Here is a 27,131-nt window from a genome sequence, read left to right as displayed (position 1 = left end):
GACTCTGTTTCCTTATTATTTTATTAATTCCACATTTATTGGCCTCCTCCTTTTTGCAGACATTCCTCCAAGCACTGAAACTCTAGAGATACAAGGCTTTATGGAGTTCTTGTCCTACGTTCACTGTAATGTTCAACTCAGTCAACTAAGCAAACATTTACTAGTATCTCCTATGTATAAGTCACTATCCCGAGAGAAACAAAAATGTAGCACCATCTTTGACCTTAAGAAACTCATATTCAGGTTGCAGAGACCAACATTTAAAAACATATAAAGCATGGTATAATAAATGGCAAGATGGATGTTTATTTAACTTAAGGGAGTTCTGAGAAAAGATCTAACTTTATGCCATTGGGAGCAAGGTAGAGAGAAACTACATTTGACATCTCTGTTTCATTTCCTATAATGTATACATATCCAACAAAGACCTAATACATTGTTGTCTTTTTGCTGATGTAATTACTCCATAGTGGTTCAGCTAATCTCAAGTTTTTTCTATTTCTTTATTGTTGGAAGGCCTTAAAGTCCTAAATGAAAAATAGTGGTGGTATATGTTGAGTGGTGAAGGAAAATGGAGAAATGTGTATCTGGGGGAAAAGCATTGTGTATTAATTCATTCATTCAATAAATGTTTATTGAGCACATACTGTATCAGGCACTGTTCTACGTTCTGGGCACATAGCAATATATATAATGAGCAAAAGTCTTCCGTCAAAGAAGTTATATTTCTAGTGGATAGGACAATTAACAAATAAATATGTAAAACAGTATATCAAATAAGATAAGGGCTATGGAGAAAAACAAAGCACAGAAGAGAGATAAGGAATCTTAGAGTTGGGGTGGGCCTACTTTATATAGTGTGATTAAGAAAGTCCTCATAGATAAGGTGACATTTGTGCAAAAACTTGAAGGTAGTGAGGAAGTGAGCCATCCAAGTATCTGGAGGAATAATATTACCCACTTAGAGGAGATTAAGTGAGGTATGATCATGCCTGGTGTGGTGTGTTCAAGGGACTGCAAGATTTTGTTGTAGGCGCAAAGGAGGATTTTTTTAAGTGAAGTTACAGAGAAACAGAGAATCAGATGTCATGGGGTTAATGACTACATGAGCTGTTCAAAACAGGGGAAAGAGGGTAACTATGACCAGTATGAGTTTATTATCTCTTGGGTCAACATAATGAGGACCCAGGATCCATTTTAAGTTGTTGGTCAGGGATTTGCCCTTCACAAAGACAGTGATTCAATCTAGAGCAAAATTAACCCCATTTTCCCATTTTTAGAGAGTAACATGGAACGGAAAGAGCTTAGAGTCAGGAAGTCTGCTCTATTTCTATTTCTATTCTGACTTCAACTAGCTGGGTAATCTGGAGCTGATAAATTAAACTCCCTGGGTTTCTCTTTTGTTTTTCCTTAAAATGAAGGGATGTTTTCCAGATGATATCTATGCTTTAAAAATTCAATTCAAGGATAAACAGCAAGCGAACCCAACTTGATGCTGTAAACAGAGCTTCATTGTTTTCCGAGGGCCCAGAATATCAGGTGGGTGCTTACATTTATTCTTAAAAAAAAAAAAATGTGGCAGTTTTCATAAAATAAGTTTTCTCTAGTCATTTCCTGGTTGCTGAGAGAGCGGCCTTCCCTCTGGCTAGTCTTCCATCCTGTGCTCTGAACATCACAGGGTTGAACACCAAGAATGGCAAGTCCAAGGCCATTCTCTGGGATCTCTGCACATAAATGCTCACTCGCTGTCCACTAACATCTGTAGCATCAGCATGTATTGGTCCCATAGTGAGACACTTGCTGTGAGTGGAAGAATTGTGATCTCTGCCTTGTTGTTTTCCAGAATGAATCCAAGCAGAACCTGTTACTACCTCTACTGGGCCAAAGGCATCCAGGGTTACTGGAACATGTGGAAATGCATTGCATTTTCTGTGAAGTCATGATTTTATAAAATGAATTTATTATATAGCACTCTTCAGTACAAAAATGGAGGTCTCTGAGTTCCTAGCAAAGTAAACCTCTTAACTGCTTATTTTTTTAGTTTTTGTGCATAGAGATTATCAATTTTATTATAATATTTTTTATTTTATTTAATTCATTTTGTTTTAAGTAGGCTTCAATGCAGGGCTTGAACTAACGACCCTGAGATCAAGAGCTGAGCTGAGATTAAGAGTCAGACACTTAACCAACTAAGCCACCCAGGCACCCCCATTATAATATTTTTTAGAAGATTTTTAAAAAGCAAAGCAACAGACTGCAAGATTTATGGAAAAAATAAATGGTTACTAAAAAACATAGTGAGAAACCTTATGAATAGAAAATTAACTGCTCTAGGAACAGAAGAATCAGCAAATAAAAGTTGCTTTATATAAGAAGAGAAAAATTATCAGCTTTGGGGGAAAAATGCAACACAAAGAAATGGAGATGGCAAGTTAGAAAAATTACTGAACAAATGGAGCTGAATTTCTATAGTTTAAAGGGTGTTGACTGAATATATTAATGGAAAATATAAATGAAATGAAGTAACTTAAGCTCTTAATACCAACAGAAAACAATCAAGGAAAATAACTGGAAGAGTTCACTAAAGAGTTAAAGACAGCACATTATTTCTGGGGGCAAAATCTTACTCTTTTAATAGAAAAATTCATAAATAGTTATTTGACTTCCACCATCTTCTTTTGCTATTTTTTTTTTTAAGATTTTATTTTTTTATTTGACAGAGAGAGAGAGCGAGCGCACAAGCAGAGGGAGTGGCAGGCAGAGGGAGAGGGAGCCTGCTGCAGGACTCAATGGGGGCTCCATCCCAGGCCCCTGGAATCAAGACCTGAACTGAAGGCAGAAGCTTAATCAACTGAGCCACCCAGGTGCCCCATTTTGCTTTTCTTCTAAGAATAAGCATATTACAAATTAACAATGATCTATAATTCAGAAGCTTAAAAATCGTGTTCATCCATGAGTGAAATCATGTACACCCATGAGCATAACCTAGGCTGGGCTTTTAGTGTTAAGTTTCAAGAAGAACTTTTTCTTTCTTGTTTTTCTTATTTTCTTTTTTTTTGTTTAAAATAATTTTTTTAAATATTTTTTATTTATTTGACAGAGAAAGAGAGAGAGAGAGACCGCACAAGCAGGCGGAGCAGCCGGCAGAGAGAGAGGGAGAAAACAGGCTCCCCGCTGATCAGGGAGCCCAATATGGGGCTTGATCCCAGGGTCCTGGGGTGGCGATGGGAGCTGAAGGTAGACGCTTAACCGACTGAGCCACCCAGGCACCCTCTATTTCTCTTATTTTCAATTATAATTCATACCTAATTCACCACTGAAGAATCCAAGCCCCCAGATAAAATATTATAGTATGTAGATGACTCATAAGATGCAAGGTCCCGCTCTAACATTAGTTAATTATCTTTCCCAAACTACAGAGACGGCATCATTTGTAAGGCCTTATTGATACTATAGTGGTCATGAGTTTGAGTGCCAGAGTCTCATCCCTAAGCTACACTAACATTCTCTTAAAGGGGTCACAATGTAAGACAGGAAACAGAATATCAATGATTTATTGTAATTTACCCTTTTGGTTCTGCAAAGAATCCCAGAGTGCCCGTTTTGCTGACCCCGAGGCTGAAGGACAGCACAGAGGGAACACAGTGACCGGAACTTCAGCACCTCATTGAAAGTCAGCAATTGGCAGTTTGTTTTTTCCACAGGATCAAACTGGACTGATTCTCTCCTTCCCCTTTTAAAATGCCCACATCACGGGCCAGAAGCCTTCTTCACGCCACATTTTTTCTTGAGACTGAAAACAATCTGTACATTAGCTTTTGCTAATGAGAAATGAGAGATTGGAAAAGAAAGGGAGGAAATGCAAGAATATGTGAGGTATGAATGAACGGTGTGGTGACCGAGTAAAGGCAGAGAATGCAGGGAGGAGAGCAATCAACGATAATATCAGATCTAGGGGACACTGAGAGAGGGCTGACAGTGAAGTGGGAATTGAGGAGCACGCTGGCTTTTGGGAAATATGAAAGTATTGAGAGAGCCATGCTCTGATTCAAGGATGAACACAGCAGGACTGAGTTAAACTGTATGGTATTTCTTTTTCAGCGTAAAGAGTTATTCAAATGAACTTCCAGTAGATTCCTCTTACGTCTTTAGTTAATTATTAGATTGCTTTATGTAGTGAGACTTAATTACATCAGTTCTCATAGTTATCATTAAGGTGATTGCTGCCAAACTGGGGGAAGCATGATGACTCTCATGGTCTGATGTGGGTAAATAGGACCTAAGACTTAAAGGTGAAGGCTCAATAAGAAGAGAGGGTACTAAGAAGGAAGAAGGAGAACAGAGCAAATTAGAAATCTTACCCTCAGGCTGAATGCAACATTTGCTGCTTGTTTTTTTCTTCTTTTTCTTCTTTTTTTTTTTACTTTGTACTGTCCTTTGAAGGATTGTCAAATATTTTCTCCTCCATGTGTTAGAATATACGCTCTATTTTTGTTTCCCTTGGTAATCTGTTAAGAGATTATGTCATCTGACACTGATCCAATTACAATGATTTCTGAAACTGGGCCTATTGCTTGTGAACATCTGGAAGCTGTGCCTTTGGAGATACTACAAGAGGCATCGGCTCCTTAGGCTTTGAAGCCAAAGCAGCCTCCACGTCTACCTCATGAGAAGGTCTCTCCCTTCCACCTGTGCTATCATCTGGGGACAAAAAGAGAGAGCTTGTGGATGGACTGCTGCAGAGACCATGTGAGGTCAACTCCCATGGAAAGGGCTGGTGCTGCCTTTCTGGAAGGTGTGGTTTCTGACCTAAACTATTCTGACTAGACTGCTATTAAGTGTGACCAGACGGGTCTGAATGTGACTTGAAACTAAGAAGACCCCCTAGTGAGCATAGCAAAGCCAAAGTAGGAAAATCTTTTTTCCATTTTCTCCTCCTGCTCCTTCAACAAAGAACATTTTTTCTTTTCAGTTGTAGAGCTGCTATTATTCTTTGATGGTATCATCTTAAAAGACTATCGCAATGTGACTAATTAGTCAGAGGAAACTTATTCTCTCACTATATTTGTTACCACATTGGATGTAAAAATTTCCCTTGCATCTCAAAGTTGTCAAAATCATAAAGAGACAACTGATTTAGCAATTAAATTATTTTCCCTTTAGTGCAGAAGGCTCAATTAATCACCCTCTTCATTTCCTGGCAAACCAACATTAAAAGCCATGCAAAGTCATTTTCTTCTTTTATTATTTGTTCCTTAATATCCACCCTTACTCCGATTCCCACCCCTGTCATAATATAGTCTGTAACGTCTTCAAAATATGTCGATGTGTATGTATGTACATGTGTATGTGTGGGGAGTAAGAGGTGTTTATGGGCACACGTTATTAATTTCTATAAATTTAAAGGCTTCACTACCAATTTACATCAGTGGAAGTACAAATTTTCTAGAAATTAATCAAACAAGAATGATCAAGACCATTGTGAAAGATAATATTAATTCAAAAACATAAAAATAATATTTGAGTGTATAAAAGTAATACTGTGTTCGTGAATGGGATATTTAATAGCATAAAGATGTCAATTCTTTCAAATTAATTCCATAAGATGATACAATTCCAATAACAATTGCATTAAAAGTTCCAGCTTATGGAATGGCACAGTTCACTTCCTTATAAGAAATTATGAGGAGCACCTGGGTGGGCTCAGTGGGTTAAGTGTCTGACTTGATTTCAGCTCAGGTCATGATCTCAAGGTTGTGAGATCTCGAGGTCAGGCTCTGTGCTCAGCACAGAGTCTGCTTAATTCCCTCTGTCCCTCTCCCTCTGTCCTAACCCCCTTCAAATAAATAAATATTAAAAAAAGGAAATTATGAGTTATAAATATATTCATTAGCATTTAATTTATTGCAAATTCATAGACTTAGGATTTACCACCTTTGTTACCATTATCTTGCCATATATAATTTCAATAATAATGTAGATGTTATGGGTTGAATTGTGTCCCCACTCCCCCCCCCAAAAGACATGTTGAAATCCTAACCCCTAGTAGAGCAGAATGTTACCTTATTTGGGAATTTTTTTTTTCCAGCTTCATTGAGATATAATTGACCTATAACACTGTGTAAATTTAAGGTGTACAATGTGACGATTTGATACATGTATATATTATAAAATGTTTACCACAATAAGGTTAGTTAACACATCCTTCGCCTCATATAATTACTATTTTATTCCTGTTGTTATTTTGATGAGAATATTAAACCAACTTTCAAGCATACAATACAAACCATAGTCACCATGCTGTACATTAGATCCTCAGAAATTATTCATCTTATACCTGGAAGTCTGAACCCTTTGGCCCTATATCCCCCCATTTCCCTCACCTTTCAGTCCCTCGTAACCATCTTTCCAGTCTGTTTCTATGAGTCTGATATATATGATAATATATACGATACTATGATCTATGATATGATAATATATACATAATGTTGGGGGATCTTTTATCAGGAATTAGCCAAAGAGATCCCCAAATATAATATCTTTCAATGAAAAAGAATAATTTTGTCATTTTTCTAAGATTCACAGAGTGCTGAAGTTATCGTCAGTCTAATAATACCTAAAATATGTCTTAAAAGATCCCTTCAGTGAAGCTGCTCTTCAAAATACTTGCAAAATAATGGAAGTTACAATGATATTCTCCACTTATATAACACTTGATAAGCAGTAAGTTCGAAGTATTGCATTCCAAAATGCCTTACAGTTCCCTAAACTTTGAAGTTAGAAACATACACTTCAATGAAATATACAGGACAGAAATAATTGCAGTGGTATCATCGATTCACCACCTAGTAGTTTACAGCTTTAAAGCACTTTTCCATTTGCTCTATAATTTGAGGCTCACAATACCGCGCAGACGTAAAACAAACATATATGAAACACTGAGGTACTAAATAAAGCCTTGACCCAAGTATCAGAGACTCTTAGCAGGGAAGCCGAGCACAAGAATTCTCATTTCAATGTTGCAAATATGCTGATGTTGAAAAGTGTCTAATTTTTAGAATCGCTATGTATTATTAACATATCAGCAATGGAAATGATGAACAATTCTGCCAGTTAGGAATAGCTGGCAAAATAAAAGGCCATACTCCTCAGTGATGTTTAGTGCTGCAGTGACAAACATGTGAAGGACACACAGCTTTACCAAAGCAATTCCTACTGATGGGGCCCAAGTTAAAGGTCACCCAGCATGTATGTGTGTACGTGTGTATAAAATAAATGAAATATATATATATATGTAATAATTATATATATGTAATAATTATTACTTTTTCTTTCATGAATGACTACTTTCAAAATGTGAAGGAGAGTACCTGTTGAAAGCTGCAGAATATGCTCACTGAAAAGTAAGTTGTCCTTCCACAAAATCACCCATTAGGCTAATTTTTTTCTTTCATAATTGGTAGGATAGTTTTGAAATTTTGGTACACAGAATGGCCTTCACCTGCTGCCTAACGGAGTAATATGCGATCAGTTCCATGTAACGAATTTGATCGGATCCATGATGTATTTATCCACGAAGCAAAGCTTTTTCCTATTGCTAACTTAAAACAGTTTATGTAACTCACTAAATCTAACAATTCTCATTATTTATGCCAACTCGTACATTATGTTCATATCTAACAATATAAGAAAATGAAAAAGATGGTAATTAAGTATAGAATTGATCACACTTACAGATATAATTGAAATATGAAATAAAGCCCTACAGCGTGAACGTAAATTATCTTTGCTGTTTGGGGGTTAAGCTGTTTAATTTGCTAGTGGCCCCTTGGGAGACGTGTCTCTTGCTTCCCTGAGGCTGAGCTTCTTTAGTCTTTTCTGTTTCCAGTGCACCACAGGGAACCTGGTATTCCCTTTAGTCTACCTCAGACCAAGAACTCCCAGTGATCAGGAAATAACTACTGTTTTTTTTCCCTCTGTTAACTACTATTACGTCTACCTGTGGGAAAACCAAATGAAATGAAGCGAGCCAACCAACAAAAAACCACCGTACTATATGGAGCTTAAGAAGTCCTTTCACTGAACGGTGCTATACAAACCCCAAAGCAGCTCGGAATAGAACTTGGACCCGGCTCTTTATTAAACCTATTGTGGAAGGGCCTGTGTTGGGGTAAGTGGCACTAGGAAAATTAATCTCCCTGGACGTCTATCTACTCGAGAACAAAGAAATTACTTGGAGAAAAAAATCAGCTTAAAATACAAGAGTGAAGAAGTACAAGTTTGCTTTAAAGGCACTGCCTCAGTATCAGAAGACTGATTTGAGGTAATGCTGTAGGCTCTCATGAGATTATCCTGTGCCCCACATCCACGGACTTACGTCTACAGTCCAAGGAGAGAAAGTTGCAATGAAAGAAAAACTCTAGTGGCTTTTATACTTTACAACAGATGCTGAAAACACCTCTGGTGTCTTTTAAAGCAGAGGAGCAATGTTTGGACTGAAGGTACAGTGCACAATGTCCATTCCAGCTGACACTTAGGTTAAGAACTGGGCATCAGGTCTCGGTGCCTTCGACATGAATGGTAATGCCTTTGGTGTAAGTCTTGATGGCTCTGGCAGTACATACCACGTGGAAATACAGCAACAGTGTCAAAACCCACCGATGCAGCAGGAGACAACCAAGATCAATATTCAGTAAGCACTTAAAAGACACTATCCCAAAGAAAATGAAAACTATCAGGGAGGAATTTAGGGGAGCTGGAGTTCTTGCAGAGAGGAGAGAATCAAAACAAAGAAGAAACGTTTTTTTTTTTTTTTTTAATGTTAATATGATTCTATTATTACCCCTGGGTTAGTGGCATCTAAACACAGTGAAGCTGCTGACTTGAGACAATTACATATGGAAAAATTGGAAAATAGAAAAAAAAAAAAACAGAGGGAAGGAAAAAGCCATCTGTTTTCCTACAGGTAGAATCTTTGGACGGTTTTATGGAGAAAAAGATTTGGGTCAAGGGAGACATCAGAACCACGTAGTTGCCACTAAACCATATGTTTCAAGGTGGCCCAGTGGATCATGCATTTCTGACTGACGAGTTTTATGTACACTACTCCTTTTTTAGCGTGAACTGCAAAACTAAAGAAGAATATAAGAAACTTAAAAAGAGAGAGACAGACTTATCAAATGATTGTAAAAGAATAAAGATGGTTAAGTAATGCAAACTCCTGATGTAAATAACATTACGGGGAAGAACAGTTTAAAAACAATCACATCCTAATGTTTGAATGTAGACAAGAGACTAACAGTCATTCTTTGTTTCCAATATGAAACAAATACGTAGATCCCCACCAAGAGATGATATGTCTGGGGTTCAGATCCATGTCCGCCGGCCTGTAAATAAACCTACTGCTTCGGCCATTCCAATGGGCCGCCTCAGAGTTAGGCAAGAGCCACTTTCATTCCCTCACAGCTATTCAGACCTCCATTTCCCACACAGGTGGCCAGCCGCACTTTACACGATGTTTGTTTTATTATTCCTGAGAAGTTGAGGATAAATAAATTGAAATTTTTAAAAAAGATTTTATTTATTTATTTATTTGAGAGAGAGAGAGAGAAAGAGCACACACATGTGCCAAGCAGTGGGGTGGTGGGAACAGATGGAGAGGGAGAGAATCTCAAGCAGACTCTATGCTGAGCGTGGAGCCGGACCTGGGGCTCAGTCTCACTACCCTGAGGTCACGACCTGAGCAGAGTCAGATGCTTAACCAACTAAGCCAGCCAGGTGCCCCATCAATTGAATTTTAAAGAATGATCAGGGGCACCTGGTTGGCTCAGATGGTTAAGCGTCTGCCTTCGGCTCAGGTCATGATCCCAGGGTTCTGGGATCGAGCCCCCCATCGGGCTCCCTGCTCAGCGGGGAGCCTTTTTCTCCCTCACCCCCTGCTGTTCCCCCTGCTTGTGCTCTCTCGCTCTCTCTGTCATATAAATAAATAAAAATAAAATCTTTAAAAAAAATTAAAAAAATAATGATCAAATTCAATTGCAAATGCACTGGGTGATTTTGCTTTTCATAACATTCACTTGTAATGTAAACATTATCACCTTATTTATGTTCTTTATAATTTTTAATTTGTATCAGGCTCTAGAGTGCATTGCAACCTACAGAGTTACATCTACTCAAGAGGCTAAATAAGAAAGATTAGCAATAAGAATTTGGAAGGGAAAAGTGCACATTGCAATTTTTTTTTTGTTGTTTTGTTTTGTTCCTTGACTCAGAAAATACACCCTGGCTCCCAAATGCTGTATTATAAGAACTGTGTTTAAACCAAGTGCGTAGGGACAAATATGAAGCACAGATGATGCACATAAGTAATAAGAAAGAGAGGGAGGAAGAAAAACATAACGGTTCCTTTTCAAATGCTTACTATTGGTGTCTGGGGATATACCTGGGGAAAACTCTAATGGAACTTATTGGCAAATTTAGAAATATTACACCTATTATAAAGCCAGGTCTACACAGATACAAGTATTTCTATCCTTAGGGATAAATGAATCCTTGCCCAATAGTTTCATAAGAAAACTTTTTGTTCAACTTCATGCCTTTCATAAACAGATATTTTCAAGTGGAGATAATAATGAGAGGTTTTTCTGTTTTCTTTTTGTATTTTTTTGTACTTTAAAAATGCAATGCACCTTTCTGAAGTAAATTCTCAGTGGTCTACCAATAAAGTATTATATTAAAAATCTATTTTAAATGGAAGTATAGAAGAAATATAACAGCTTTAAAGAGTATATAAAATGTGCATGCTCTCTCTTGAAGCTTAATTTTATAAAGGGAAATTGATGTTATTGCTCAGTCATCTAAAAAATTATTTATATTGTTAATGTTAACAGGGTAAATCATGATAAAATTATAGCATTTGGGGCAATACTTGCATACCAATAAGTGTAATACTCACCCTGTGTGTTAAGATATAAATATAGCACAATAACAATTTTTAATAGGCATAGCTGAACTTATCATCCGTGTGTACATTATTATCAGCTGTAGTATTATCTTTACAGCTGATAGAACCTTTGTGGAAACTGGTCTTTGTCTTATTCACAAAATTTTAGTAAGTAGAGGAGTTAGACCAAGAAACCTAAATCAATGATTCAAAATGTAGCCATGGCCTCATCCAAAAGAGTTCTAAATACCTTGGAGCTAACTGCAGTATCACTGGAATAAGCTTAATGGTTCTTGGAGTGGTTATCTGCAGGTGACCCAGATGGCCTTAATGTCTCCCTCAGCTTGACTAAACTTTAGATGGGCTCCTTTCTGACTCTAGGCATGGACCTCCCTTTTCCTAGAGCATTTTGTTTAGAAACCTGCAATTGTATATTATTTCTTTCTCCCTAAAGTTTCACAACCCAGGAATATTCTTCTCAAGAACCTGGTTGCTATCTCTTTGAAATGTAAACATCAAGGGATGTAGCATCCCTATTTCCTAGTTTCTATGGGAGGTAGAGGCCTAACTGAGGTGGGTATCTTGCTGTAAGTTATAAAACTACCGCCTGTCATGAACATATGAGAGGGGCACACTTTTCCTCCGGGTAAGGCCAATTAACATACACAAATGACCACGATACTCTACCCCAGCTTTTCAAAAACTCTCCTGGTCTCTTGTTTAAATGGAGTTGAGTTCATACTGCATTCTCTTCTCTCTCTTCTACTGCAACAGCCTTGAATACATTCTTCCTTACCTGTTTAACTTTGTCTTGTACAATTTTTGCTTTGACAGAGAACAAAATCTTTACTGCTCCCTGTGATTATCCATACATGCATTACATCTAACATGCTTTTCATCTTGCTAGATGAGTTAAAGTGCTTAGACAAAATGATTCTCATCCCTTTTTTCCTGCCGTAATCTTCAGGAACCATTATGCTTATAGATCAACTAATGAGCATTGATGGAAAAAAATCACAAAACAATGTGATTAAGGCCATTTTGAAAGCATGCTCTCTATTTTCTGTTGAGTTCTCACTGTGTGTACAACTTTATTCTACAGCTCTGTTCAAAAACTGTTACATTATCTATAGTGTAGCACAATGACTTAGTATTTTTAACTCTCTCTTTAGTATTATGAAATGAGATTCATAAATAGTATTACCAACTTACATATAGAATTTTTAAAAATCGGAAGACTGTAACATAAATGAAACATAGCTGTGACATAAAAGAGAAATAAAAAGAAAGTTATAATACAACTAAATGCATTAGTGACAACTTATACTGACAGGCATACTGAAATGGCCAGATTTTCCCACTAATGTTTAATATCATTGTGATCGCCAACAGTCACAAATGCAGGGTGATACATATGTGTTGGATTGGTGACTCAACCATTGGTGACATCATTTTTTGTCATTACAAGAAATTCTTCATAGAGGTTTGAACAAAGCAAGTATTGCCCCTGACTCACATGTTACTTTCACTGCGGGAAAATTAAGAAGTTGCAGAAATATGTTATGTTTTTATGGAAAGCAGAGATGAAGTCTGGGCTCAAATATATAGAAATAAGATATCCATTTACTGGACTATCTGGCAGGTAATTTGAAATTGTGCAGAACTCAATCCAATTCATTTTTCTAAGAAACTACTCTGTGTCTTGCTGTGTCTGTAGCAACTCTGGCCCCCATTCTCTAAGTACCCATCAGTTATGTGGTCGTAACAACCAAATAATCCCAAATAGCCCCCACTCTCACATAGATAGGGACAGGATGATGTTTGCTAATATTAATATTTTAGAAAGTGTTATTTAAATTTTAATTACCAGAATCAGTTGTTTTCAATTCAACTGTGGGTAATTAGCATTTGAAAGATTTTAATCAAAGGCCCACACTTCAGCCACCAGTCTAGCAAGGCATCCAATTACTGTTATTTAAGTCTGCACTAGAGAATTTGTTAGTTAACATAAGGAATGGTAAAAATAAATTTTCATTGGTAAAATGAGTGTTGTATGAAGCATGTGATTGGTCAAAAATAACGCATAAGCACCCACTGACAGCGTATCAAAATCTGGGGAGCTCAGCAAGCAGAGAGCTTTGGACTAGCACCCTTGCGCTAAGGCTCCGTGAAGACTTGTCCCCTTTAACTTGGCTAGCTGTTTTTCTCTTCATCTAACTAGACAGAATCATATGAGATGATCATATTTTGCCAGCAAATATTTGTTAAATTTGCCTTAATTGAACTTTTCATCAAGATGCTAGCTGGTGTGCTTAAAAAGGATAGAAAGCTGAGGCTTCATCTATATTTCATTAATGTGGCTTTAACTATTTTTGCACCTTCTTGTAACCATGGAAAATTTCCATCTGAGATTGTCATGGTAACACACCACCTTGTAGTGAGGGTCTAGAGGAGGAGAATCGTAACTCCCACCTGCCTCAAATTGTTGACAGCTGCCACATTGACTTGGGGTCATTTTAACAGTGATTCTCATTCTTGGAAGCTCTAAAAATATGTTGATACCTGGGACATACCCAAGAGATTCCAATTAATTTGTCTGGTGTGTGGTTTGAGCAGTGGAATTTTTGAAACATTTCCAGGGCATTTTATAGGACAGTCTAACTTGCGAACCACGGCCCAATGGTCTTCTCCAATGGCAGCTGTTCCAAAACACGTCCTCTGTGTGCAAGTCTTGGTCTCACTCCATTTATTTTTTTTTTAATATTTAAGTAATATTTCACCTATTTATTGGGGGAACTGAGAATATCCAGTAAGAATACTCTAATATCACTTTTTGCCTTCTGAAGTTTCTCTGTCTTCTTCCATCTATATACCTGTCTGTGTAAACTGGAATGTCTCTTCCTTGCTGGGGTGAACACATTTACTCTTGGTCCCTTGCACCCACACCCTCCTACATTTTCCTTTTTTTCTTTTTTTTCTTTTTAAAGAGAGAGAGAGAGTAGGGCCCAGGGGAGGCAAAGGGAGACAGAGAATCTTAAGCAGGCTCTACAAGCAGCTCAGAGCCTGACACGGGCCTTGATCTCACCACCTGAGATCATGATCCCAGCTGAAATCAAGAGTCGAAGGCTTAACCAACTGAGCCACATAGACACCCCATCTCCTACATTTTCTAGCATAGTATTCCCTAAAGTTTGGCTCCCAGACCAACAGTATTAGTACCACTTGGGAGCATTTTGGAAATTTAGAATCCCATACACCAATAGAAGTGCATTAGAAACTCACCCTTTATCAGATTTTTATTCAAAGAGTAACAGTAAAATTCCTCTTATATTACTGTAAAGCCAAAATATGCCTATTGCTTAGAGAAAAGTTAGCTTAAATTTTTTGTCCCACCTTAAATTCCCTGGCTTGCAACTGGTCACTGAACTATGAAATGGATAAATTCTCTTTTAAAATTATCAGGATAATATGTATAAATGATTAACATTGATTAAATGGTTATAATAGGAAGCAATGACTTTTTCTTCTTTCTCCACCTCAGCACTGTGCTGCAGAGGGTAACACTTTTTTTTTTTTTAAAGATTTTATTTATTTATTTGACAGAGATAGAGACAGCCAGCGAGAGAGGGAACACAAGCAGGGGGAGTGGGAGAGGAAGAAGCAGGCTCATAGCGGAGAAGCCTGATGTGGGGCTCGATCCCGTAATGCCAGGACCACGCCCTGAGCCGAAGGCAGACGCTTTAACCGATGTGCCACCCAGACGCCCCAAGGGTAACACTTTTAAACAATTTTTATTTTAGTTCCTTTCCCAGTTGCCTCCATACCTCAGTACAATTCTTATGACTCTTTTCCATAATTCATTAACAATTTACAACCCAGTAATCTCCTAATAAAATATATAAAGATTGAACTATTTACATCTTCACCTCCCTTTCCCCCTCCCAAATATGATAGTTGTTATTAGCCTTTTAAACAATTGGTTACACTTGAAATTTAAATATGCTCACTCTACTATTTCTTTTTCTATCAATTTTTGCCTGTATTTCTTGTTTTTGTGTTTTTGTATTTCGTATTTCTGAGGTTTGGGAGACATTCTGATCCCTTTACTTCCTTTTCCACTTATTCTTCTTGCCAATAAGGACAACAGACTAAATTGTAACATTTATACTGCAACCTATAAGAGAATTAACTTTCCAATATATTGTAAATAGGTTGACTCTAAAAGTTGAGGAATCCATTAACCACATTAATAACATTAATCTAAATATATATGGATCTTCACAAAACCTAGTAGTCATGTGCTGGTTACATTTTCTTCTCTACATCTTCAACATCCCAATGATTCAGGTGGTATATAAAATGGCATATTCCTAGTATCAAGGTCAAAGGTAGTTTTCTTTCTTAAATACCATCCATTGCCATAATCATGACACATTTTAGTTGTAATAGATTTTAGTTTTCATCTTATATTTAAATAGATTCAATGCTCACAGTCAGTCTTTTTACCACAAATTCTATAAATTCTCTAATTCAAATAATTTATTTTCATTTGTTAATTGCTTGGATTTTTAGTTCTTTAAGAAATGCTCATGGCTGTTACAGTTCCCAAATTTATTCATGCTTGACAATGTTTTCCTGACATTAGCTTATCTATTTATATATTTCTCTATCATCTACCTCTTTATTATTTAGTTTTCCCTGTTCCTTTTTTTAAAAAAAATATTTATTTATTGGAGAGGGAGGAGGGGCAGAAAGAGAGGAAGAGAGAGTCTAAAGCAGACTCCATGCTGATGTGAAGCCCGACTCTGGGCTAGATCTCACGACCCCTGGGATCACAACTTGGGCCAATACCAAGAGTCAGATGCTTAACCGACTGTGCCACCCATATGCCCCTACTTTTCCCTCTTTCTTAAATTGTTTTCTTCTGTCTTTTCTAAGCTATATGCAGCTTTCTGTCTTTCTCTGTCTTTGCCCCCGCCCCCCCCCCCCCCGCCATTAGTATGTTTGAATACTTTGAGGGCATACCCTTACTTGAATTCTCCTTAATTCTCCTGTCTCATTTAGGACTTTGCATTCTCTTCAGAGATAGATGGCAGGCTAGGTATTAATGTCTATACAGTGCCTGTAGTTGGGGTATGCGGAAAGCCCTTCCAGCCCTACTTGCAGGTTTTTTTTCTGGGAAACCCAGGATATGTTCTCAGATAGGGAGAAGACAGCCACGTGTAGATGGAAGCAGGGAGTTGAATTCTGCTTCCACAAGCCAAGGAATGCCTGTGGCCACTTGAAGCTGGAAGGGGCAAGGAAAGATCTGTCCTTGGAAGTACTGGAGGGAGCATGGCCTTACCAATGACACCATGATTTTGGATTTCTAAACTTCAGAACGGTTAGATTATAAAGATCTATTGCATTAAGCCACTCAGTTTGCAGAACTTTTTTCCGGCACTCCTGAGAAACAGGAGTGAATTATATAAAGCACCAATTTGGTCACAGAATGCGGCATGTCTTTGGTACTTTGATATCTTCAGTTACTAACATTTTTGTTTTCCTACCTTTCTCTATTGAATTAACTACATGCTCCTTATTTTTTCTAACCACAGCATGTCTTTATTATCTTTGTCTCTAAGAAGGTGATAATCAAATATCAATGTCCCATAGTTGATAGGAATTTGAAATTTATAAGGAGAATGAAGAAATAATTCTGGGGGGATTTTATACAAGAATTTGAGTGATAAATGTGATAAAATATATATGAGTTGGTGTTAATGTAGTTTTTTATTTATCTTATCTGTACAATTCATACATGTCTTAAAAAATGATATGCTTTATTTGGGCTCACTTTTATTCATAATGTAATAGTGAATATCACTTTAAATAGTGCCATATTGTTACAAATTATTCACTTAAAGCTTTATTCTAATCAATTGTGAGGCATGTTGACAGTGATTCTCTCTCTCAAAAAAAAAGAAAAAAGGTATTAAGAATTCTGAATAAGTTATATCTCAAATAAGTTTAAGTGGACTCAAATTATTCCTTCAATAATGTCACTTTCAGTGACATTCAGATGCTTTATGAGTAGGGAAGAAAGGGTTTTGTTATATTTAGTAAAGCTAAAATTAGATGGAAGGGATCTTCTCCTTGAAACTTATAACTTGTGTACCACACAGCAGAAAAAAAATTACTTGAGAGCTACCATTATACATGTTAACAAATAGAAAAATAGAGTTGAAAGAGGACATAGATATTAAATCTTCACCACAGTTAAGTAAATCAAAGAAACAATGTCTTTGTTATAGTGAGGTTTAAAGTCTGTTTCACTACTGATCGTGGTTGATCAGGAAATTAACTTCTTTTATTTATTTTTATTTTTATTTTTTTTAAGATTTTATTTATTTATTTATTTGACAGAGAGAGACAGCCAGCGAGAGAGGGAACACAAGCAGGGGGAGTGGGAGAGGAAGAAGCAGGCTCATAGCGGAGGAGCCTGATGTGGGGCTCGATCCCACAACGCCGGGATCACGCCCCGAGCCGAAGGCAGATGCTTTAACAACTGCACTACTGATAAATTAGTTCCCAGCTACATTAGGCATAAAAAAGGAAATATTCTGATAGTAATTAAACACAAACAGAAATGATTATAGCATTCTCCAGAAGCTTATAATGAAAATTAAAAATTAATAAGGAAAGAGAAAACATTTTTGGTTTATTTACAACACTTCTTGGAGGAACCAAAGTCATTCTAAGAATAATTGTCACTTTCTCTTTGAAAAATGAGGTATAATATAGAAAGCTGAGCACCATACCCCAAAGTTTTAATAACTTCTACTAGAAGGTAATAATTAGCAAAACTTTCAGCTTCTCATTATTTTTTCAAAAATAAATATATTAACTTAAATAAATCAAAGTAATTTTAATTATTTTGAATTTTGTAGAACTTCCAGGGAGTATAATAATATACATGCAATTTCATCACATTGTCATTGTTAAGAAATGTTGTACATTGATTTATTTACATAATTAGCTTTGAGAAAAATAAAATATAAAGTATTACAAAAATCCGTATTTATTGTAACAGAGTTTTTAAAAAATGTAGCCATAGAGAAGTTCTTCAGTTTCTATTGTGACTTAGCAAGACATTAGTGAATTTAGTTTTCTTTGTAACATCTACATCTTTCAAAATTGTTTTAAAAGTCAGAAATGTTTGATTTAGTCATAATTTCTCTCATTGTTTTTATGCATTATATGTATTACTGTCCCAAAACCTTGAAGAGAGAGGTATTCTGATGAAATATATCTTATTTCTAAGATATATATATGAAATTCACTTTTCTTTTTTATATATACAAGTTTTTATTAATATATTTCTTTAGTTCATATATAATGATTATATATATTTTCAAAAAACTGTAGGAAATTTAAAAAATTGAGGAAAAAAACCAACAAAACACAATTCTCATTTACTTGAAAATTTTTTTTTGGTAAAATAGAGAACATGTTTAAATAAATGTAAAAAGTGAATAAAACTATCAAAATTGATGTAATTTTTTTCCCTAAATGTTTGGTAGAATTCACCCAGTGAAACCATCTGGCACTGGTGTTTTCTGTTTTAGAAGTTTATTAAATAAAATTTCAAGTTCTTTAATAGTTTAGACCAACTTAGGTTGTCTTTCTTCTTTTTTGAGTTTTATAGATTGTGTCTTTCAAAGAATTGGTCCATTTCATCCAAGTGGACACAGAGTTGTTCACAGTATTTCATTATTATTCTTTAATGTCATGGGATCAGTTGCAATGACCCCTTTTTTGTTTCTGATATTAGTAATCATGCCATCTCTCTTTTTTCCTTGATTAGCCTGGCTAGAAGTTTATCAATTTTACTGATCATTTCAAATAATCAGATTTTGGTTTAATTTATCGATTAATTTCCTATTTCCTATGTCATTGATTTATGCTCTAATTTTTATTATTTCTTTTCTTCTGCTTACTTTGGACTTCGTTCTTCTGTTTCAAGCTTTCTAAGGAGGAAACTCAGATTATTGATTTTCTGATGTTTCTTCTTTTCTAATATACGCATTCAATGCTGTAAGTTTCCCTGATTTTGCTGCATCCTATAAATTTTGATAAATTGTGTTTTCATTTAGTACAAAATATTTCTAGGACACGCATTAGCTGATATCATTGAGTCTATTCCCAAATACATTCTCTGCAAAGATAAATGCATTTTATTCTTGCATTTACCTGATAATATTGGCTTGTATTCTCTTATCTCTTCATGATCTCACTGAAAATTTAATTACTGTTTTCAACCTACATGTTCTCCTAACTTGTCTTTGTGATGAATGACAAAATAGAGGCATAGCCAAGATATAACAAGAGAAAACAGTTTGAGAAAGCAAAAATTGTTAAAGAGAAATTATAAAATAAATTTTCTAGCATAGCAAATGAAACTTCTCTTTATTACTTCTTGCTTTCTTTCTTTTTTTTTTTTTAATAAAGATTTTATTTATGTGACAGAGAGACAGCCAGCGAGAGAGGGAACACAGCAGGCGAGTGAGAGAGGAAGAAGCAGGCTCCCAGCAGAGGAGCCCGATGTGGGACTCGATCCCGGAACGCCGGGATCACGCCCTGAGCCGAAGGCAGACGCTTTAACAACTGCACTACCCAGGCGCCCCTACTTCTTGCTTTCTAAGAAGAATGGACACTATTAATGGGAGAGGCTTCCCATAGCAATGTGATGGGTGTGGGCATGTAACTAATAGGTAGGAGCTAGAGAACAACTCTTTATAATAAATGGGGGAGAACTTTTCGTAATACAGGACTCCTAAAAAAAAAAAAAAAGGTTAAGGACGAAGAAAACAGGAAAAAGAAAGGCTATATCCTTCATGAGTAAAAGTGAAGTAAGCTAGGCTAGACTTGTTTGTGGTAGCATGGCTACAGAGGGAAATTTGGAGAAAAAGAAATCCTACAAAGGATTTCAGGGAGCTGGCTGTGGACTTTTGATATATTTTATCAGCAATCAATACAAAATTATCAAATTATCAATAAATTACACACTGCTTACTAATATTTTTGTACAGCAGGATCCAAGGAAGGGAACATGACATGGCTGCTGACATTGGAGTTACTCATTTGCATATCAAACAATTTAAAAAGAGTAGTTCCATATTTTGGTCAATGGAATAGTCATTACAAGAGGTGTGTAGATGAAGAGTTCTGCCTTCTGAAATAATGGATTAAGTGATTTGTACAAACCATGAACATTTAATTGAATTAATTCATATTTGGATCGCAGTTTATTGTTTCATTATTCTATGACACCCTTTGATATTTCTTCATTGTATTTATTTATTTTTTTGGTATTTCTTCATTTTAAATGTATTTCTCAAGTTAGGTAAAACAAACATCTAACAATAAATATATGACTGCCAAGAAACTTTCTTTATTCGTATGTATTACAAAAGACTTTTATTATGGGTTTTCAACTACTTTGATATATACATTTTCAGCTTATCATATCTTTAGTGCAGCTGAAAACCGCCCAAATATTTTTTCTGAATCTAGATATTTTTAAATAAGAAATACAGCCATAACTAGACCATGCTCCTCATTTTTCACTCCACTTGTCTATTGACTAATTTGCCTTCTAATCTAGAATCCTCCATTTTTTTTCTTTTCTTTTCTTTTCTTTTCTTTTCTTTTCTTTTCTTTTCTTTTCTTTTCTTTTCTTTTCTTTTAAGATTTTATTTATTTACTTGACAGAGAGAGCCAGCGAGAGAGGGAACACAAGCAGGGGAGTGGGAGAGGAAGAAGCAGGCTCCTAGCGGAGGAGCCTGGTGTGGTACTCAATCCCAGGACCCTGGGATCATGACTTGAGCCAAAGGCAGACACTTAACCAAGTGAGTCACTCAGGCACACCTCTTGCCCATGTATTTTAAAACAAAATTATCTTTTAGCTTTGGATTAATTTCCTTTAAGTTCAACTCTCTCTAATTCAAAGGCTTCTGAACTTAGTAATCCTTTGTTATTGTACTAGATGGGCCTGAAATGGTAAAATGGGTGAACTATATAAATTCTGAGATCTCACAGTTAGATCAACAAAGGGTTATCAGCTAACTTAAGGGTAGTCATTCTACTGACTGTCTAACAGTCTATGGCAACCTAGGCAAAAAAAGGTAATTTTCCTTATTGCAAATTTAACTAAAATTATGAAAATAAAAACATAGTTATTAATGAGAATGGAAGCTAAGAAAAAGCCATAAAGTTGATAGAACTATGGGGGGTTATAATAAGTCAAGGTCCCAAGCAAGTGGAAATTCTGTTTCAGCAGATGCTATTAGGCAGAGAAAAAATATATATATATAGTGGAGATTGAGAAATATTGTCCAAAAACAACCTAAAGAAGGACTACAAAGTTTAGTGAAGCCTCTTCAATAATGTGCTATAGAGTAAAACTTTTAAACATCACCATAGTTCCCCAATTTATCCAGGTTTCTAGTTTTCTCAGTCCACATTGTTCAGCTTTGATTGTTCAGTGTTTGATTAAATTGTACATTTCTATGTGAGAGGTAAGATTCTTTTAGTTACAAATAACATATGTAAGAATATGAATCTATTGTGGATACTTGGGTCTATCACTGATTCCAATCCAATGGAATATAATATTATAATATAATATATTATATAATATTATAAGTTATATCCAAAGAAGCAGTGATTGAGACGAAGGGAAGGGAATCCCAAAAATACTGGGCAACGAGATACGGAAAAAACAAGATTTTATGAAAATTCCCCTAACACCCTGCCATTGATGTAACTCAACTCCCTTGAACTCAGTATCTATACGATTTAGTTTAAAATTACTAATTTTTAGGGAAAACATTTGATTAGCTCAGCTGTTTTTTGTTTTGTTTTATTTTGGTACCCTATTGCCGATACCTACGGAGGCAGTTACACAACGGAACAAGGACTGTGGGAGTGACCCCAATGTTAAAGGTCAAGTTTTTGTTCTTTGTAGGCGAAAGAGTCAAAATACCCTATGCTTTAAATCTGAAGTATTACATGTTGGTAAAAATACTTCTTTATACTTGTTAAGGAACTACGCAACCCAGAGCTTCTCCAGCCTATAGCCTCAATGTCCAAATTCATCGTCCATACATTTTCAACCGGATAACCCAAGAGTTCCAGAACATATTAAGAGTGTCTCAATACTTGGTTCCAAGTGTGGTAGCTGAATATGAGGCTAATATGTCTGGATAATTTTGCCATGAAACAGGTTTGTTGAAGAGTTACTTTCATTTGTTAGAATGTACAATAATGAGGCAGATATTACAGTCTTTTTCTTAGAATGACAGAATGAGAGAATTATCTACAAGCGTCCCTATAGCTCTAATAATCTTTTATTTCATAACCCTTAATTCCCTGAGCACATTTTTACAAAATACCCATTTTAATTAGTAGGGCCCAACACTTGGATTCTTGAAAATCCTACCAAGCTTGCTCTTGAATATTATTGGAATGATCTGCTCCAGTTCTGGATGTACTATGAGGCCCAGATATTTTTTGAGATGTAAACACAAACACTTCCTTAGCTAATAGGGAAAACATTTTATGCGATCTGAAAATAAAACATGAAATGCACCAGCATGATTAAAGGAGTTTCCTTTCTGTATCTGAAGAACATAAGATCAGGCTAAATATTTTTGCTTCATAATAATGTTAGTGATATTTCTTACTTCATTATCGCATTAAAACGTCTCTTCAATGCCTCAAACTATTAATCCTTTTTTGAGAGTAATGTAAGCAAAAAGTGAAGTTTTATAAACCTTAGGAAAGATAATCTAAGGGTCAAACATATGTATAGAAGAAAAATTCACTTTCCTTTTATTATTTGTTAGATTTTCAAATGTCAAATGTTGGTTTGGCTACTTATAAAGGGTGAACCAGAAAAAATGTCATCCAGAGTTAGGAAACCTAGAAATGGCTATGTAACTACAACACTATTAAAAAAAACAAAAACACACAATATAAGCCAGGGTTGTTTTAAATTGAGTCAATGTTTTTGACAAATTTTCAATGAAAGAGGACTTAGCTGACTTAATGGTTATTACTAAGATAATGAAGTGGACAGTTTCACATGAAGAGTTTGGATTTTGGTGTGATAGTGTTTAGAAGAGAGATATATTCACTAATTTTTCATTAATATAAACAGAGAATAAAGTGCAGCAAATGTTTCATTAAGAGGAATTTGATTTTTGAAAGGCTGACAAATACAATAATGATTAGAATGATTAGAGGAAGCTGATAAAGTAATTTAAAAGTAATTCCTTCATGTTGTGGTTTACTTTAAAATAATATATTGGGCAAATAAGTTGATAGAAACACAATCAACAGTTCTCAGTGATATGAAATTTTTTTTTAAGATTTTATTTATTTATGTGACAGAGAGACAGCCAGTGAGAGAGGGAACACAGCAGGGGAGTGGGAGAGGAAGAAGCAGGCTCCCAGCGGAGGAGCTGGATGTGGGACTCGATTCCAGAATGCCAGGATCACGCCCTGAGCCGAAGGCAGACGCTTAATGACTGCGCTACCCAGGCGCCCCGCAGTGATATGAAATTTTTACATTAATTCACTGTATCAGACTGCTGGAGTTTGGAAGCGTATGAGATGGTATATTGCTGCTATATCTATAACAAAATTGAGAGATAGTTTCAAATTAACCTAATCTTAGTATTTCTTTAAAACTGACTAAAACAGTTAGAATTTAATGTCATTTGTTTGAACAGACAGTCTTTATTCTTCATAGAGTGACTGGTCATTCAAGTGGTATGATATTTGGGAAGCTGAATGTTTGCTGGGTCCTGAAAGCTTTTTAAGGCTGTCACAACTCCTGAGGTGCTTGCAGTTATAATCTGGTTGGGTCTAAGTACTGGAGACAGAGGTAATGAGTATAGGGGAAAACGAACATTTGTTGAACACTGTGCTATGTGTATCAGAGCTCCTAGTTGTTGACTATGTTAGCCATGAAGCATTTACACAGTAAAATTTGTTCAGCAATATACTAACACACACGGTTTTCAGATAGTTTAGTAGTCTTCCAGTCAGAGACCATGTTACGGTACAAGATGGTGAAGTTATATCCAAAGAAGCAGTGATTGAGACGAAGGGAAGGGAATCCCAAAAATACTGCAGAAATTCCTTCCAAACCCTTGAGAACGAAGTACTTACTCAATGAGTGAGGCCAGCATTTATGTTAGCATTTCCTAGCATGAGTTCTAATAAACTATGTTTATTCTTCCAGAGTAGTCTTTAATGGTTGAATAAATTAGAAAAACAATGAAGTAAACAGTCAAATAGGTTTCAGCACTGTAGGACTTCACAGATAATTTAATAAGCTAATAGATAATAATCTCAAAAAGGGATTTACATTTTATTCCAAACTAAACTAATCAGTGAAAACCTCTGTCCTATAATCTCTCTCTTAGCCGATATTTTATGTACCATACTTTGGGGTGTGCTCTCCTAGACCTGTTAATAATAAGTGTACTCTATGATACCCCGATTCCTTTTATTTGGCGAAGCAAGAGTTCCTGGAATAAAGGCAAAAGCAAAGCTAAGATGGCATGGAATTTTATTTTTGGAGGTATTTCTATAAGAGAATATGGAATCCTTTTTAATATTACTTTATTTCTCTCATTTAGACATTTACAGACAAGAATTTGTAGAGCTTTAATTTCATATGAGATGCAAACTCTCAATTATAATTAATTTGCGGTAATAAGATTACTCATTTCTATTTGAACTGATTAAATGAAAATCTCTTGATTAAAATTATAAACCATAATAGATTCAAGTATTAGATATAAATCTGTTTATTCTGATTTGCTTCTAAGAAATTAGTTGCTACTGAGAGAAGAAAAAGGTTTTGTTTTTTTTTTAACAACATACTTGTTACAGTTAAGCAAAACTTGCTAACTGAACTTCGTTGCCAATGTTATTAATGTTATTTTTTTGGTATAGACTTCAAGTGACTATAAAATAAAACAATTGAGAGAACGTTTACACTGTTGTTATCTTTCCATAATTCATTTTATTTAACTATCTTTTTAAATAAGAAATCAAATTTTATATATATATATGTATATTTATATATTGTTAGAAATTTGGTATCCTTACTTATCTATCCATAATATCACACTTTAAAGGTAATAAAACTAAAAAAAAAAAGGCATACAGATTGGAAAGGAAGAAATTTACTATTTGTAGATGATGTGATGGTCTACATCAAAAAATCCCCAGAAAGCTACAAAAACAAAAATAACAGACCAACAATAAACAACCTCCTAGAACAAATAAATGAGTTTGGGCAAGGTTGCCAGACATAAGACCAACACACAAAAATCAATCCATTTCTATATGCTAGTATTGCATGTATGTGGAACACTTACAATTGTGCCAATAAAAATGAAATGCTTAGGTATAAACATAATAAAATACGTATGGTATCCTTATACTGACAATTACAAAATACTGATGAAAGTAGTTTTTTTAAAAGTCCTAAATAAATGGAGAGACGTAATATATTCATGGTTTGGAATTCTCAATATAGTAAAGATGCCACTTCTCCCAAAATTGATCTATAAGTTTCGTATAATTCTTACCAAAATTCTAGCAAGTTTTCTTTCTTTTAGGTATAGATAAAATTATCTGAAATGTATAGGAAAGGCAAACAAACTAGAATAGTCAATAACAATTTTGAAAAAAGATAATAAAGTGGGAGAAATCACTCTATCTGATATCACTGAATACTATTCAGCAAAAAAGAAACTACTGATCCTTCTAACACCTCAGATGGATTTCAAGGGAATTATGCTGAGTGAAAATAGTTAATCTCAAAAGATAACATCTATGATTCCACTGATATGGTATTCTTGAAATCTCAATTATAGAAATGGGGAACAGATTAGTGGCTGGCAAGAGTCAGAATCAGGGGAGGAAGAAAAAAGCTGTGGCATTAAAAGCACAGTTGAAGAAATTTTTATGATGGAACCATTCCGTATCTTGACCATGATGGTGGTCACACAAATCTACACGTCACAAAATCAGATAGAACTAAATATATGCACATACACACAAATGATAGCACATAAAACTACTGAAACAAATCTACACATGTGACAAAATCAGGTAGAACTAAATATATACACATACACACAAACGATAGCACATAAAACTACTGAAATCTGAGTAAGTTCAATGGATTTCCTCAATGTTAATTTCCTGGTTGCATTATAGTACTATAGTTATGCAAGATCTTACCATGGGGGGAAACTGAGGAAACAGCATTGGGTATCTTCTGAGTTATTTCTTACAATTAAATGTAAATTTACAATTATCTTAAAAGAAGAAGTTTTAAAAAAGTAATAAAAGGTACGGTTAACAATTCATTTGTAAAAGATGAGATCAAGTATGGGTTTATTTTTTTTCTTTATGAGTTTAGTTAAAGGGTCGTTTAAGAGAAGATTATATTAAGAAAATATTTTGTATAAGACAAATTCTGTTATGCGATAGGAAGCTTCATCTGTTTCTAGAATGGACTATGATACTTCCTTACCCATTATTAGGATTAGATTAGCTGGAGATGATTTTTTTTTTAAGTCTACTGTAATCTCTCTGATAAATCTGGCGAAACCCGTGTTTTATTCATCCATTTACCCTCTACTTCTTAAAGTTGGTTATCCCCACAGGTATCTTACTATATTTGACTGCTATCATTACTAGATTTCATTTTTCATCTTGTTAAAGTTCTGGGGGTGCCTCACTTTCCTCTTTGTGCTTTGACAGCAATGGGTTTCATGACAGTTACATATATCAATGGTGTCATTTCATTTATATTCTATTCATGTGATGTACATTTCTTCCACTGTAGACCAAGCCTGAGTTAGAATAAATTTTGTGTGCTTCCTTTCATTCTTCACCACAATTTAAACTGGTCTAAAAGAATACCCACATTATTATTTTTTTAAGATTGTATTTATTTATTTGAGACAGAGAGAGAGGGAGAGAGAGAGAGAGCACGAGTTGGGGAGGTTTAGGGGCAAAGGGAGAGGGAGAAGCAGACTCCCTACTGAGCAGGGAGCCCGACACAGAGCTCAAGCCCAGGACCCAGAGATCACGACTTGAGCCTAAGGCAGCGACC

The 27,131-nt window shown here is 35.5% G+C and overlaps 2 long non-coding RNA genes across 3 annotated transcripts in view; one reads left to right on the top strand and one right to left on the bottom strand.

Annotated features, from left to right (window-relative positions):
* LOC123798123 (uncharacterized) overlaps positions 1-9,607 on the top strand; it is a 34,958-nt gene extending 25,351 nt beyond the window's left edge. The window contains exons 2-4 of one of the 2 annotated variants that reach the window (XR_006781178.2): positions 1,422-1,539; positions 2,721-2,864; positions 7,363-9,607. This is a non-coding gene — a long non-coding RNA (uncharacterized LOC123798123). Of the gene's footprint in view, positions 1-1,421; positions 1,540-2,720 lie in introns of both variants that reach the window. The other variant, XR_015724339.1, reaches the window with a different exon arrangement.
* The window catches only part of LOC148110776 (uncharacterized), a 497,911-nt gene that overhangs the window by 55,038 nt on the left and 415,742 nt on the right, over positions 1-27,131 (bottom strand). The gene's annotated exons all lie outside the window — the stretch shown is intronic.

The sequence above is a fragment of the Ursus americanus genome, chromosome 1 (genome assembly GCF_024610735.1).
Source record: "Ursus americanus isolate L20-20 chromosome 1, mUrsAme1.1.p, whole genome shotgun sequence".
Classification (NCBI taxonomy): domain Eukaryota; kingdom Metazoa; phylum Chordata; class Mammalia; order Carnivora; family Ursidae; genus Ursus; species Ursus americanus.
This window is presented reverse-complemented; position numbering and strand designations above follow the sequence as displayed.